We start from the raw sequence: 16,083 nt of genomic DNA, 5'->3' as shown, positions 1-16,083 counted from the left end.
GCACAGAGGGCCATAGGGGAAGGGAGGGAAAACTGAAGGGGGAGAAACCAGAGAGGGAGATGAACCATGAGCGACTCTGGACTCCAGGAAACAAACTGAGGGTTTCAGCGGGGAGGGGGTGGGGGATGGGGTAGCCAGATGATGGGCATTAAGGAGGGCACATGTGGTGATGAGCACTGGGTGTTTTTTTTTTAAAGATTTTATTTATTTATTCATGAAAGACAGAGAGAGAGAGAGAGAGAGAGAGAGAGAGGCAGAGGGAGAAGCAGGCTCCCAAGGAGCAGGGAGCCCGACGCGGGACTCGATCCCAGGACCCTGGGATCATGACCTGAGCCGAAGGCAGACGCTTAACCATCTGAGCCACCCAGGCACCCGAGCACTGGGTGTTATATGCAACTAATGAATCATTGAACACTACATCAAAAACTAATGATATGTTGGTTAATTGAAAATAATAAAAAAATGAATTAAGAGCTCATGGAGAAAAGAGAAAGATATAAAACTCAGAGAGTTTTAATTTGAAATGACATGAAAAAAAGAGGCTAGAAGGGACTTAGTTTACTGGCAACTGACTAGATTATATTTTCTAGCATAAAGAGAGTTCAAGATAGAGTCCTCACCCCCTTCAAGTCTGTGGTCAGTAAAAATTTATACTCTCTACATGTGTAATGAAATACATTTATATTAATATAATATTTCATCAAAATGGAAAAAAATCACTGTATTGGACCACATTATTCAAGCATATGCTTTGCCTTTTATAATCAAAGTCCTTCAGGAATTACTTTAAAAATTAAAACTTTTATAAATATGATATAAATAAATATATTTTTAAATGTTTTTAAGCTCTCAATTTATATCCAGACAGGAGTTTGTGCACCCCACAGGATCTACTTCATTCTCTGAAGTAATTGAAACTGCACAAGAAAGAAAGAAAGAAAGAAAGAAAGAAAGAAAGAAAGAAAGAAAGAAAGAAAGAAAGAAAGAGGAAAAGAAAAACTAGAAAGAGAAATATAGTATTAGCCTGCTTAGGATTGAGCATAAATGCGAAATGGAAGTGTAAGAGAATAAGTAAACAGGTTGCAGAGACAGAATGAAGGGACTCTTCCTTAAATGAAAATGTAATCATCTCAAGTACTTATAATGTACTTCACAGACATTTATTTATAAAAGAACATGTAAATACAAACATCTGTTTAGTTAAAAGCAAATAATAAATCCAGTGCTTTAGAATTGAAATGTATTAAGTACTATTTAGCTAAGAGTCTCTTAACCACACCAAATGTTCAATATGACATACAGGTTTTGGAAGTTTTTGTTTTGTTTCGTTTTGTTTTGTTCTACAGAAGTATTAAAGTTATTCGGAAACATCTTAGCCTGTGTGGAATCATACTACATTCTTCATAACATTAATCCAGAATATTTGCCAAATGTAGTTTGATATTACAGAAAAAAAACAAGGGCTTTGGATTCAAAAAGAACTAAATTCAAATCACGGCTCTCCAACATAATAGTTCTGTGGCCTTAAACAAGCTACTTAACCTTTTTGAGCCTCAGTTTTTTCTTCTGTAAAACTGCAGAAGCCAACATCTAACATCACAGGATGCTGGAATGGGGTTCTTCTTGCCAAAGGCATCAAAATAATAGATGTCAGAACACAAATGTGAAACCACACTCCTTCACCCACCACTCCTACAGAGTTACTAAGGAAAGAGTCCATGACTCTTCTATCAGTTAGATTTTGCTATATAACAAACCACCGCACAACTTAGTGCTTAAAACTACAAGCATATACTATTTCTCACATTTCTGTGAATTGTCCTGGCAGTTTTCTGGTCCGGGCCAGCTTGGCTGGGCTACATAATCTAGAGTGGCCTCATTCCCATGTCTGGCTGTTGACCTGATGTCAGATGGGGTAATATGAAGAGCTTGGCCACATGACTGTCATCATCCAGCAGGCTTATTCACACAGTCATAATCACAGAGTTCCCAAGAGCAGCAAGACAGGTCAAGCCCCATTATGCAAGCACTTTTTTTTTAAGTCTCTACTTGTAGCACATTTTCTATTGTCCCACTGGCCAAAGCAAGTCACATGGCCAAGCTACCACAACTCTTGAATCCCTCAGAAAGATAAGAGATATAAAAAGAGGTTTGAGAACACAGTCCCTAGCTGCTAGTAAGAGCTCAATAAATATATGTTGAATAAAATAATAAATGAATGAAAGAAAAAACTGAGAGGATGGTGGTGCCATTAACCAAAATAGGAGGTTTAGCTGAAGAAGCAGGCTCAGGATTAAGAGGAAAGAGTGAATTCCTTTCCAAACACCTAGAACCCTGAGGTACTCATGAGACATTCAATAAACATATTCAATAGACAATTACATATACTCTCCTCGAAAGTTGTGAAATGCTTTCCTGGAACTATTTTAAAAGTTAAAAATAAATTTTTATTTGTGTCTGTCCTTTACTATTATCCTTTATTTACAATTCTAACACACGGTAGTGGATTTGAAATATTACATTTCCTCAAATCTAGGATGTATCTTCCACATTTTAACAGTTCAACTGATGTGTGTTACATACATATATACATCTAACATGATACTATTCATGTTGTATAAATTGATAAATCAATGCAACATTTTAAAATTCATGGCCTGTTAAAATCGAGGAACTATGATTAAATATAAACTCTTGATCTGCTGTGCCCAGGAATAGATTTTAACCCATTAGGGAAGGCTATTTTTACTCCAGACCCAATCAAGAAGTTTCTCTTGCTCTTTCTGTAAAACTTGTAATACTTTCTCTTTTACCTATCTCAGAAAAAGCCACCACATCCAGCCCATATTTAAACTTGAAAACCTGACAGATATTCTTGATTACTTCTTCTTCCTCATATATGTCCACTGCCATATCCCACTGAATGTACCTCAAAAATATGACCCAAACACATCTCTATTACCACCACCCTAGATCAAGCACCATCATCATGCACCTGCACTATTCTGACATACTCTGAGCTGGTCCCCTTGCTTCCACTCTGGCCTTCCTGCTATTCACTTTCCACATGGCAGCCAATGAACATTTTTTTTAAAATGTAAGCTACATCATATGGCTCTCCTACTTAAAATTCTTCAAATTCCCATGGCTCTTAGAATAAAATCCACAATGATATCCACAGCCTTCCATGAATTTCAAGCCTTAAACAAGCTACTGACAACCTCTTTAATCTCATCTTGTACCACTTTCCACTTTGTTCCATTAAAAGTCATCTACTTTCAGTTTTTGTAATTTTTATTAAGTTCTTTTCCTCCTCAGAACCTTAATCCATGCTGTTCTCTCTGCCAAGCCTATTCTTCTCTCTTCTTCCAGTTCATCCATACTCACCTGTTAGGTCTCAGCTTAACTTCCCTGACCTTCCCACCCATATGTATATGTATACGTGTGTGTACATATATATACACATATATATAATGTTTATTTTTGTTTCTCCCATTGGACCATGAATTTCATGAGGGCAAAAACTGTGCTTGTCTTGTTTACTATCCAATTGTTCACATACTGCCCAGAGCACAGTAGACACTTAATAACTATTCCTGAGTAATAAACAAAGAAATAACCAAAACATCCTCATACAAAGGAGCAAAATTGCTGGTCACACATAAACACAGTAGCTTATGACCAGAAAAACTAGAGAACAGGAGGTTTAGGTGAATAATGGACAAAAGCTGCAGACCCTCAAACAGAATGAGAAACACTTTTCAGTTAAAAAACTAGAGCAACAGATACAATATATTGGCAAGAAGCAAAACTTTAAATTTCCTTAGCAATATAAAGATTGTAACACTTAAAATCTAAACTTAGGGCAAAGACCAAGCATTTCCCACACAAATACCAAGGGCCCTGATACAATAAGTGACGTTCTAAGGCTGATGCTTAAGTGGCAACAGTGGCAAAAGATCCAGAGGAAGACTACAGAAACCCAGGTTTGGAAGAGGCTGCTGGTTGTCCCCCAACATCCACCCTCCCTTTATTCTATGTAATCCAATTTTTTGGATTGGCCATGATTGATACAGGCAAAGCTCCAGAAGCACAGAGAAGAAAGCTGTGTGTTGTGGCATGAAAACAGGTTGCAGAGAGGCAACAGGTATGTGGTGTTGCCACTGAATGTTCTAGAATCTTGTGCCTTGAGTGGCTGCTCCATATTACACATTTAAGTGAAGGAGAAAGGTATCTCTTTTGGAAAGAGGGGCATGAGGTACAGTGAGGAATGGATTCAAGAGACCCAGGATCCAGGCTTTGGCTAGCTTCTTACTAACTGTGAAGCTTAGCAGGAGGCTCATTCGGCCTTATGTTCTCCATATGAAAATGCTGACTGCGAGGACTCCATGTAAATACAAAGAAACCTGCTCAGGACTCCCAGAGAGATAATGAGTTGTGTCAGGCCTAGAAGGCTGGGTATGATCTTGTCAGATAGAGATTCTAATCAACTGTGTAGTCAGGTTTTTCTTTCATGCCCCCAAAAGGATCCCCGAGTCAGAGTCAGGAGTATTCTGGTTCCATTGTTAATTGGTTGTACGGTGTTAGCTAAGTCATCACTCTCTCTAGACCTCACTCTTCCCAAATGTAAAATAAAGGAATTGAATTAGATGACCTGCCTTAATCTATGGCCTTTTATCACCCAGTATCTTCATTTTTTTAAATAGACTTTATTATTTTTTAAAGATTTTATTTATTTGACAGAGAGAGACACAGCTGGAGAGGGAATACAAGGCAGGGGGAGTGGGAGAGGGAGAAGCAGGCTCCCCATGGAGCAGGGAGCTCGATGCAGGGCTCAATCCCAGGACCTTGAGATCATGACCTGAGCCGAAGGCAGACGCTTAATGACTGAGCCACCCAGGCACCCCTAGACTTTATTTTTTAAAGCAGTTTTAGGTTCACAACAAAACTGAGGGGAAGGTACAGAGATTTCTCATATACTCCCTGCCCCCACACATGCATTATCCCCATTATCAATATCCCCTACCAGAGAGAGACATTTGTTACAACTGATGAACCTACACTGACACCTCATTATCATCCAAAGTCCATGGTTTACATTACAATTCACTCTTGGTCTTGTACATTCTATGGGTTTGGACAAAGGTATACACATACAACACAGTATCACAGTATCATATAGAGTATTTTCACTGCCCTAAAAATCCTCTGTTCTCTGCCTATTCATCCCTGTCTCCCTCCTAAGCCCTGTCAACCACTCTTCCTTTTACTATCTCCATAGTTTTGCTTTTTCTAAAAGGTCATATAGTTAGAATCATATAACATGTAGCCTTTTCAGATTGGCTTCTTTCACTTGGTAATATGCATTTAAGTTTCCCCCATGTGTCTATGTAGCTTGATAGCTCATTTCAGTTTAGCACTGGATAATATTCCGTTGTCCAGGGGCACATGGGTGGCTCAACTGATTAAGCAGCCTACTCTTGATTTCAGCCCAGGTCATGATCTCAGAGTCCTGGGACGGAACCTTGCATTGGGCTCTGCGCTAAGCGGGGAGTCTGCTTCAGGATTCTCCCTCTCCCTCTGCCCCTCCACCAATGCCCACACTCTTTCTCAAATAAATAATCTTAAAAAAATAATAATATTCCGTTGTCTGGATGCACCACAGTTTATCCATTCACATACTGAAGGACATCTCAGTTGCTTCCCATGTTTTAGCAGTTATGAATTAAGCTGCTATAAACATCTACATGCAGGTTTTTGTGTGGATATTTTCAATTCATTCGAATAAATACCAAAGAATGCAACTGCTAGATTGCATGGTAAAATTGTGTTTGGTTTTCTAAGAAACCACCAAACTGTTATCCAAAGTGGCTGTCGCATTTTGCATTTCAGTCAGCAATTAATGAGAGTTCCTGTTGCTCCCCATCCTCATCAGTTTTTGATATTGTCAGTGTTCTCGATCTTGGCCATTCTAATAGGTGTGCAGTGGTATCTCATTGTTGCTTTAATTTGCATTTCCCTGATGACATATGATAAGGAGCATCTTTTCAAATGCTAATTTTCCATTTGTATATCCTCTTTGGTAAATTGTCTGTTAAGGTCTTTGACCCATTTTTAAATTGGATTGTTTGTTTCCCTATTCTTGACTTTTAAGAGTTCTTTGTATATTTTGAATAACAGTTCTTTACCATATATATCTTTTACAAATATTTTTCCCAGTCTGTGGCTTCTCTTTTTCTCTCTTGAGAGTGTCCTCCAAAGAGCAGAAATTTTTCATTTTAATGAAGTCCGGCTTGCCAATTCCTTCTTTCATGGATGTGTCCTTGGTGTTACATCTAAAAAGTCATCACCAAACGCTAGGTCACCCAGATTTTCTCATATGTTATCTCCTAGGAATTTTATAGTTTTGCATTTTACATTTTAGTCTGTGATCCATTTCGATATAACCAAATTGTATGCTTTCTATGACTGCCCAACTAAAGTCTGAATTCCTGAGCCTCTTTTGCTGCTATGCATACTCATGTGATAAATTTCTGGCCAACAGAATATGAAGAGAAGTTATGTGTGCAAACTTTAGTTCTCACCCTTAATGGGGGGAGCATATTCTCCTTCCCTCCCTCTTGTGACTTCTTTCATCCTGCTGTCTGGAACATGAATATTATGGCCAGCCACCTTGAACTTTATAGACAAGAACAGAGGAGGGACAGAGGAACAAGATAAAAGGGACTGAATCCCTGTACAACCATGTAGAACAGTTTTGCCATACCACTCAGGGACTACTACCTAAAAGAAAGATGGATTTCTGTCTTCTTTAAGCCATTGTTAATTTACATTTCTTGAATTTGCATTTCTGTTATAGGCAACAGAAGTTACATCTTAACCAACAGAGTGGGCCATGCAAGAAGAAAAATCTAGACATTAGCACAAGAGAGAACATTCTTTTGGCCACTCCTAAGAAGAGGTTTTCATCTGTTCCTTGAGATGTTAACTGGAAAATAGTCAGAACCTACTTCATTTAATTTATAGTGGTTGCATATAATTATGTAATATTCATTATATACTGAAATGTTTATGGGTCCCATTAAATCAAATGTATTCATCATTCTTTTGTATTCTTTACCTAAAGATCAAGGTTATAGAGACCCTCTAGACATGTTATAAATGGGTTTCCTGACTGGACCCTACTTGGCAATAGCAGTAAATATTTTGGAGCAGAGAATGGGCAAAACCAAGTAAAAAAGCTTCCTCATACCTATCCTCACTCTGATTCATACACTCCTTACAAAATGTTGCTTTAACCAATTCATGGTATACATTATACCATGACAGTACTACATTTGAGGTATTTTAAATGAGTATGCTGAATATTCTGTTTCCCCTCCATTTTATTCCTTCCTCCCCTGTACCTTATACTAATCTTCATGGAATGTATCACCTGACTCCCTTATGCTCTGGGTTCTGCTTGGGTTAGGCCAATCAGAGGCACAGGCGGGGGATTGGAGGGTGGGAAAAAAGAGAAGTTGGAGATATTTATTCCCCCAGGTTTTTCCCTGCCTGGCCATAGTGGACAGTATCTCTTTTTCTCAACTGAAGGCCAAGAAGGAAGCACAGAATGTCCATGTTGTACATTTGTATAATTTTTCAGAGTGGAGACTAAGTGTGGTTATGAACTGCTGACAAATTGGAAGCCACCACCCATCTTAGGCCATGACAATTAGGAATTTAGCCCAGTGTGAAATACTGTTGGGACAGAAGTATAGTGGCATGGTAGCCTCTGCTGTTTCACAGTATATAACCTATTTGCCATGATGTAGTCAGTAAACTTTGGTCTAAACTGCATTCAGAGTGACAGAGTACAAAAACAAGAAATATAAATTCTCAAACTTTACAGATGAATCACCTAAAGTACTTGTTAAAGATGTAGATTCTTGAGCTGCAGTTCAGGAAATTCTGATTCAGCTTATCTGGAGCTTGTCCTGGAATCTGTAACAAGGTGCCTGGGTAGGTTAGGCCCAGGTGGTCAAAGGGGCACACTTTGAGAAACACTGAATTAGAGCTTTGTGTTCAAAAAAATTTTAATATCCAAGTAGCCGTTCAGTCTTCTTTACCTGGGCAGCAGAAAGTTAACCTCCAGCTAAATTCCATAATTCCTGCAGATTGTCTTTTACAGCTATAGCAGAGTTTCCCAAACTGTCATATGCATACAAATGATCTGGGGGGGGGGGGTCTTGTTAATCATAGCCTCATGTAATCAAAAGATTCAAGAAGCATTTGCTAAAGACGAATGAAATCAAATTCTGCAACTCTTGAAAATTAAAATGATTACAAGAATATGTAACTGAAACTTGTGTTGATATAAATTGTTAACTATAACAACATAAGAGAAGCAATTTCTGAACTGCAAATATAGGTATATTGTTAATTGAAACATAGGTAAAATGAAATCTCTTAGCTAATGCTAAGTCATTAACTGACTTAAATATTTGTGTTTTGCTCTGTAATTTTCTGTTAATTTGATATTCACCACTCGATTAAATTTACCTTACACTTAAGCAGAGACACTTAATTCAGCTTATTATATTATGCTTATGAGGAAATGCAACATTCAATAAAATGTACAAATATTTTAGAATAAATTTTAATTATTGGATAACTTTTCTTCCATGCATTAATAAATTTTTATAAACATTTGCTCTTTATTCAGGTTCAAAGATTCCTCAACTTGTAACTGCATAAACTATATTTTTAAAATGGCCTTGATATAACCACCAAACCATAGAATTTTGTACTAGATGACAGTGTCAATTAATAAAATTATGCTTTCTTTTGAATGTCTGGTTTAAAATAATCAGAATTTTTCATACAGTTCAGTTCTCATCACATGGTATCTATTCATACACTCAACCCCTGTAATCTGAGTCCTTATAATCCTTGCTTTAGGATTTATGAAGCTGAAATCCTGATAATTGCAATAGTTACCATTTACACACACTCTAATAAGTATCTAGCACCTTACTGGGTGCCTTACATATGTGATCTCATTTGAACCCCATGGCAAGCCCATTGATACTATTATCCAAAATGTTAGATAAGGAAATTGAAGCCCAAAGAAGTGAAATAACTGACCCAATTTTTTCACTGCAGGCAAGGAGGCAAAGCCAGAATTTTAACTCAGTATTTCAAACTCTACCTCTTAATACCCTGCCATGATGCCTTGATGGAATATTAAAATATATTTGTTGAACACTTGTTCTGTGTGAGAACCTATACTCAACTTCAAAGAGGATTCAGGATGAATGAACACAATCCTTACCCTCAAAAAACTTTCAATCTAATTGAGGTAGAAGATAGAAATAAAAGATGTGCATAAGTATTTTTTACTCACAAGAATATAGGTAAACTGTGCTTTTTATTAAAGTGTTTAGTCCAGAATGGGATATGCTCATTATAAATTATAATATATTACAATGGATCTCTAATAATTGCCTTATTATGTGTTCCTTCACAAGCTGAATCTCAGATAAGAAATCTAGTAAAAGAGTTTATCTGGTAAAATGGGCTTCATCAAAATTAAGAACTTTTCCTTTGTGAAAAACCTATTAAGACAAAAGGACAAGCTGCAGACTGTGACAAAATATTTCAGAGCCACATGTCTGACAAAGAATCAGTATATATGATATACAAAGAGCACTAAAAACTCAACAGTGAAAAAATAAACAGTTCAATTAGAAAATAGGCAAAAAGTATGAACAGACATTTCAATAAAGAGGATATAGAGATGATAAATAAGTACATGAAAATATGTTCAATATCATTAGTCATCAGGGAAATGCAAATTAAACTTACAATGAAATATCACTTCACACCTATCAGAATGGCTAAAATACAAAATAATGACAGCACCAAATGCTGACAAGCATGTTGAGAAACTCGATCACCAATATGTTGCTGGTGGAAATGTAAAACAGTACAGCCACTACAGAAAAATTAGATGGATTATTTTAAAACTACACATGTAAACATCGTATGACTCAGTGATTACAAACCTGTGTATTTATTTATTCAAGAGGAATGAAAATTACATTCATGCAAAAACCTATACATGAATGTTCATAGCAAATTTCTTTGTAAAAGCCAAACTCTGGAAACAGCCCAAACGCCTCTCTATGGGTGAATCGTTAAACAAACCACACACATATGGGATACCACTCTTTTGTTTCAATCCTATCCCTCTTTTGAAATGTCTATTTTTAATTAGGTTAACTTTAGTTAAACCATGAACCACTAGCACACTACCTATATGAAATTCTACTTGGCAAAACTAATGAAAAGTTTATAAAATAAAGGTCAAAAGCAGATAAAAATCTTATTTTAAAATGTTTATACTATTATTCCATTGTCAAATTTAACTCCTCCAAGTGTTCTCTTAATTTCAAATTTTATTTCAACACAACCAGCTTCATGACCCACCATGGGAATCCAGGGAAAATTCATTTTACTTTATTTTAAGTTAATGGTCTTTTTATTGGGGAAAAAAAAAAAGACCAGCATCTACAACTTGGAATGGACATAAATTGCAATGTCTTGAACTGCAATGTTGATGGTTGTGCTGAAGTCCACAGCCACAGCCTACTCTGCTGGCTCCAAGTCATAGTTCAGAAGGTTTTAAAAACAGAGAGACCCAAGATGCTCCCTTGTTAAATGTTTCTTTTTAAAAATTTTGTGTGAAGGGTGACAGCTTGACACACATTGACACACATTTCAGTCTGGTGAAACACAGACAGCACTAAACCAACACATGCAGGATGCCACCAGGATGTGTGTCACCATCACCAGGGGTCAGGACACACAGAAGTACAAGAGGACTGGTCTGCTAAGTGGGGCTACATCTAGACACTTTATCCCTCACCCATCTTTCTGCACAGCAACCAGAGGTAAACCAATTTTAAATGTGTGTTTTCAGTAAACCAGCTATGACAATATATACTAACAAAGTGAACTAGACCCCTTCTGAATAGGTTTCAATTTTTTTTTCATTTTTAATACAAATGCCTAACCATGCTCAATTGTCAAGCTGCATGCATGAAAAACTGGCCAGCCCAAATAGTGTATTAATCATTAGCAAATGGAACTGCAAGGAGTCCACTAAGGGCTTCCTTATCATTAAGGTAGTACAAGTGTTTATATCATAAAACTGACATGTAGCTTGATCTTTAGGGCACAGGACCACCAACCAATACCTGCAAATTTTGTGTGTGTGGACAGAGGTACTTTTGACATTCAGTTTTGCTTTATAGAAAGAGAATGAGTAAATGAACTTTTTTGCAAGAGGTAAGTAAAAGATTCAACATGATTCTTCGGCAGTGGGGGGGTGCAAAGGAGTTGAAACTAGGTCTTCAATTTGTAGTCATCATCTGTATGAATTCTTCATAGCTGACTTGTCCATCTCCATCAATATCTGCTTCTCTGATCATTTCATTTACTTCTTCATCTGTTTGTGTTTCTCCTAAGTTTGTCATGACATGACATAGTTCTGCTACTCTGATGTACCATTCCCATCCTTGTCAAAGTCTCAGAATGCTTCACATATTTCTTCTTCACTGTCTGTCTCTTTCACTTTTCTAGCCATTATAGTCAAAAATTCTGAGAAGTCAATGGTGCCATTACCATCAGCATCCACCTCATTGATTATATCCTGCAATTAGGCTTCTGCTGGCTTCAGACTCAGTGACCTCATGACAGTTCCAAATTCCTCTGTTGTGATGGTGCCATTGCCACCTTTGTCAAATAGGGAGAAAGCATCCTTGAATTCAGCGATCTGTTCTTCAGTCAGCTGATCAGCCATGGTGCTAGCAAAGGGGGGAAGAGCAGAGGAAGCAAGTGTAGCTACAGCAGCGCACAGGCTGTGATGGCAGGGGTGCCTCCGCTGGCTGCTGCTGGTAAGGCACAGTGTGCACTCAGCACCGTACCACCGCCACTGCCCGGCTCCAGGGAAAGGTCATTTCAAAGCACATACGTCACATAACAGTAGGAGAAATAGTACAGGACGCACAACTTTCTGTAAAATTTTATCAAATCCAGGTCAGAAGTCACCAGAAACCAGGCCTAGAATTGTTTTCTTGCCATTTGAAGAGACTACTTTATGAGGGAAAGAAGTTTTATCTGCATTTTCTTTTACAGATTGGAACTCAACTGTGTTTTACCTTCTCCAAAAGAAGCAGCATTTCAGATATAATTTTCACTTTTCCAGAACTGTTTTTCTAATTTTAGAAAAGTGAGCATTTTGGGATGCCTGGCTGGCTCAGTCAGTAGAGCATGCAACTCTTGATCTCAGGGTTGTGAGTTCTAGCTCCACATTGGGTGTAGAGTTTATTTTAAAAAGTAAATAAATAAAATCTTAAAAAGAAAGAAAAGTGAGCATCTTATAAACAACACAGTCACTGTAAAGGTATAAAATACAACCATTTGCTACCATCTAGTGGAACTACTAAGTTTTGCACAGAAACATTTTTGGCTTTAACAGAATCATTCTACTTCATTACCTTTATTTGATTCTCCTTGGTAACATGAATTTGTAGTTGTAAAAGTAAAATTTCTTGATATTTGATACAAAATTCTTTTTTTTCAAAATCCTTAAAATACAAGGATCAAACATAAGGGAGAAGATAGAGAGGAAAAGTTTTTTGAAGATATATCTTTGCACTTTTTCTCATTTGAGATAAAACAAAAACTATTTTGACAGTCATCTATAAACTAATCCAAGGAAAGAGTCATGAACCATACTCCACCTACATTAATGCTGAGAAGACTCGGTTTTCATGCAAATTGGCAGTATATCCTCAATCCCAGCTTGCTCCTAGTCTACATACTATGTCATTTTATTGCCAGACTTTTCTCTAGTGTGCTTATGTCATGCAAAGCATGTCAAACATGCATGGCCATATTAATTACATTCTTCTTGAACGTGGCAAAGAGGTCCTGGTGGAATATGAAAACTGAGAAACCAAATTACAAATGTGCCATATGGTCACTGATGGGAAAACAATGTATAGGAAACACTATGTCCCACAGCATTGATTATGTTGTTTTGGTTACATTACAGCTATTCCAGAATGTAGGAGGCCTTTATCAGTATCCCTTCCTATGCTCTCAGTAGTCACAATTATACAGAATGAGCCTCCTACCAAAAGAACGTATGATTCTCTGCCTGAGATCTTTCTTAGCTAAGGTTTCCTTCAGCAAGTTTGCATTCTACAAGAACATTATATTGGAGAAGTGTACGTATTGTAAACTGAGCATTCACTCATATTTCTGGCACCAGGATTTATTTTTCAAATCATTATGGTACCCTTGAGTCTGGGTACAGATTATTACCTGGCATCTACCACATCATGGAGTCAGGTAAAGGTTTATACTGACAAGACAGACCCCAAAGACATTTTCACAAGGATTATTTACATTCCAATAGTACAAAACTCATTTTTGGGGGTCCTCCTCCAGGTCAATCCTCCCATCCCCAGGAAAGACACCAAACAAAATTGCAAGAGATGTCCCTGGTGCCATCTTGACCAGAGCCCTAACCCCTTTCATGTTCTACAATGAACACTACCTCAAAACAGCTTTGAACTGAACTCACAGTATCCCACGTAATATAAGCTTTAAATTTCCACTTAAATAACTGGGATATTTAAAGTTATAAGTCAAGGGGAGGAGGAGCAAGATGGCGGAGGAGTAGGAGACCTAAATTTTGTCTGGTCCCAGGAATTCAGCTAGATAGGGATCAAACCATTCAGAACACCTACAAACTGAATAGGAGATCGAAGAAAAGAAGAGCATCAACCCTCTGAACAGAAAAGCAACCACTTTCTGGAAGGTAGGACATGCAGAGAAATGAATCCAAGGCAATATTTGGGATGACAGACCGCAGGGGAAGGGAGCCTCCTCAGCCGGTTACCAGCAAGTGATAGAAGAGCAGAGAACAAAATCAGAACTTTTAGAACTCTGCTCCACTGAGGGACACTGCTCCAGTGGTTAAGTGGGGGATGGAACCCTCGCTGGGACAGTATGGTCTCAGGACCCTCGGGGTCACACAAAGACCGGAGGTGCCTGAGTGTGGCAGAGCTCCCAGGTCTAGGAGTGGGGAAGTAGGCTGCAGAGACAGAGCCAAGGAGTGGGCTCTCAGCTTGGGTTGCCATAAACTGTGTTCCACAGCACAGTCAGGCCTCTGCTCTTCGAGCAGGGACCCAAAAAGCAGCAGATCGAGGAAACCCCCCTTCCTCCCCCAGGAGGAGGGGCACAGGAGCGCACCTCAGGGATCTGCTGGGTTTGGAGACTCCAAACAGGGTCATGTGCCAGAGACAGAAATGCTCAGTCACAGGCCAGGTGAGCACAGAGTGCGGCCGGAGACCAGAGAGATGAGAGTGATTATCTGCTTTTCTCTGAGGGCGCACTGAGAAGTGGGACCCAGAACTCTCAGCTCCTCCAGGGCCGGAGATTGGGAGGCCACCATTTTCATTCTCATCCTCTGAAACTCTACAGAAAGCTTTCAGGGAACAAAAGTTACTGAGAGCAAACCCAAGCAGATTACTTAGCCTGGACCCTGGCAAGGGCAGTGCAATTCCACCTCGGGCAAAGAAGTTTGAGAATCACTGCAACAGGCCCCTCCCCCAGAAGATCAGCAAGATCATCCAGCCAAGACCAAGTTTACCAATCAATGAGAATGGCAAAATCCCTGTGTTAGGGGAATACAACACATAGAATTCATGGCTTTTTCCCCATGATTCTTTAGACTTTCAAAGTTAATTTTTTTAATTTTCTTTATTTTTTCTTTTTCTATTTTTTTAGTTGAATTTTTCTTCTTTCCTTTTTCAACCAAAATCTTATCAATTCCTTAAATATCTTTTTTAATTTTCATTTTTACAGTCATATTCTACCCCTTCATTGTATTTAACCTTACTTCTTCTATATATGTGTTTCTTTCTTTAAAATTTTGAGATACACTTTCTTCTTTTTTTAAGATTTTATTTATTTATTTGACAGAGAGAGAGAACAAGAGTGAACACACAAGCAAGGGGGAGCAGCAGAGGGAGAGAGAGAACAGGCTTTCCACTGAGCAGGGAGCCTGACGCGGGGCTCGATCCCAGGGCCCTGGGATCATGACCTGAGTCGAAGGCAGACGCTTAACCGACTGAGCCACCCAGGTGCCCCTGGATACAGTTTCTTCTAAGAGACCAAAATATACCCTAAATATAGTGTATGACATTGTCCTAGTCTCCCACCTGATCACATTGTTTTTTTTAATTTTTTTCAATCTTTTTTCAACAAACTTATCGATTCCTTTTTTAAAATCATTTTAAATTTTCATCTTTACACTCATATTCCAACCCTTCATTGTATTTACCCTTATTTTTGTATATACATAAGTTTTTCATTCCTTAAAATCTTGGGAGGCAATTTCTTCTAAAAGACCAATTTCACCTAAAATCTAGTGTGTGGCTCTGTTCTATTCACCAGCCTGATCATATTTTTTTTTTCCTTCCTTTCCCCCCCACAGTTTCGGGACTCTTCTGATTGTTTAGTGTATATCTTCCTGGGGTCATTGTTACCCTTTCAGCATTTTGTTCTCTCATTCATCTATTCTCCTCTGGACAAAATGACAAGAAGGAAAAACTCAACTCAAAAAAAAGAAAAAGAGGCAGTATGGACTGCCAGGGATCTAATCAATACAGACATTAGTAGATGTAACAACTAGAATTCAGAATGATGATTATAAAGATAGTAGCTGGGTTTGAAAAAAGTATAGAAGACACAAGAGAATCCCTTTCTGGAGAAATAAAAGAACTAAAATCTAAAGAAGCCAAAATCAAAAAAGCTATTAATGAGGTGCAATCAAAAATGGAGGCTCTAACTGCTACGATAAATGAGGCAGAAGAGAGAATTAGCGATATAGAAGACCAAATGATGGAGAATAAAGAAGCTGAGAAAAAGAGAGATAAACAACTGCTGGATCACGAGGGCAGAATTTGAAAGATAAGTGATACCATAAAGTGAAACAACATTAGAATAATTGGGATCCCAGAAGAA

General features: G+C 38.1%; 1 pseudogene; it reads right to left on the bottom strand.

Annotated features, from left to right (window-relative positions):
• Positions 1-11,396: 11,396 nt before the first annotated feature.
• Positions 11,397-11,845, bottom strand: LOC112812619 (calmodulin-alpha-like; annotated as a pseudogene).
• Positions 11,846-16,083: the final 4,238 nt, after the last annotated feature.

The sequence above is a fragment of the Callorhinus ursinus genome, unplaced genomic scaffold (assembly GCF_003265705.2).
Source record: "Callorhinus ursinus isolate GAN/ISIS: 27379988/994484 unplaced genomic scaffold, GSC_fseal_2.0 scaffold16, whole genome shotgun sequence".
In the NCBI taxonomy this organism is placed as follows: Eukaryota; Metazoa; Chordata; class Mammalia; order Carnivora; family Otariidae; genus Callorhinus; species Callorhinus ursinus.
This window is presented reverse-complemented; position numbering and strand designations above follow the sequence as displayed.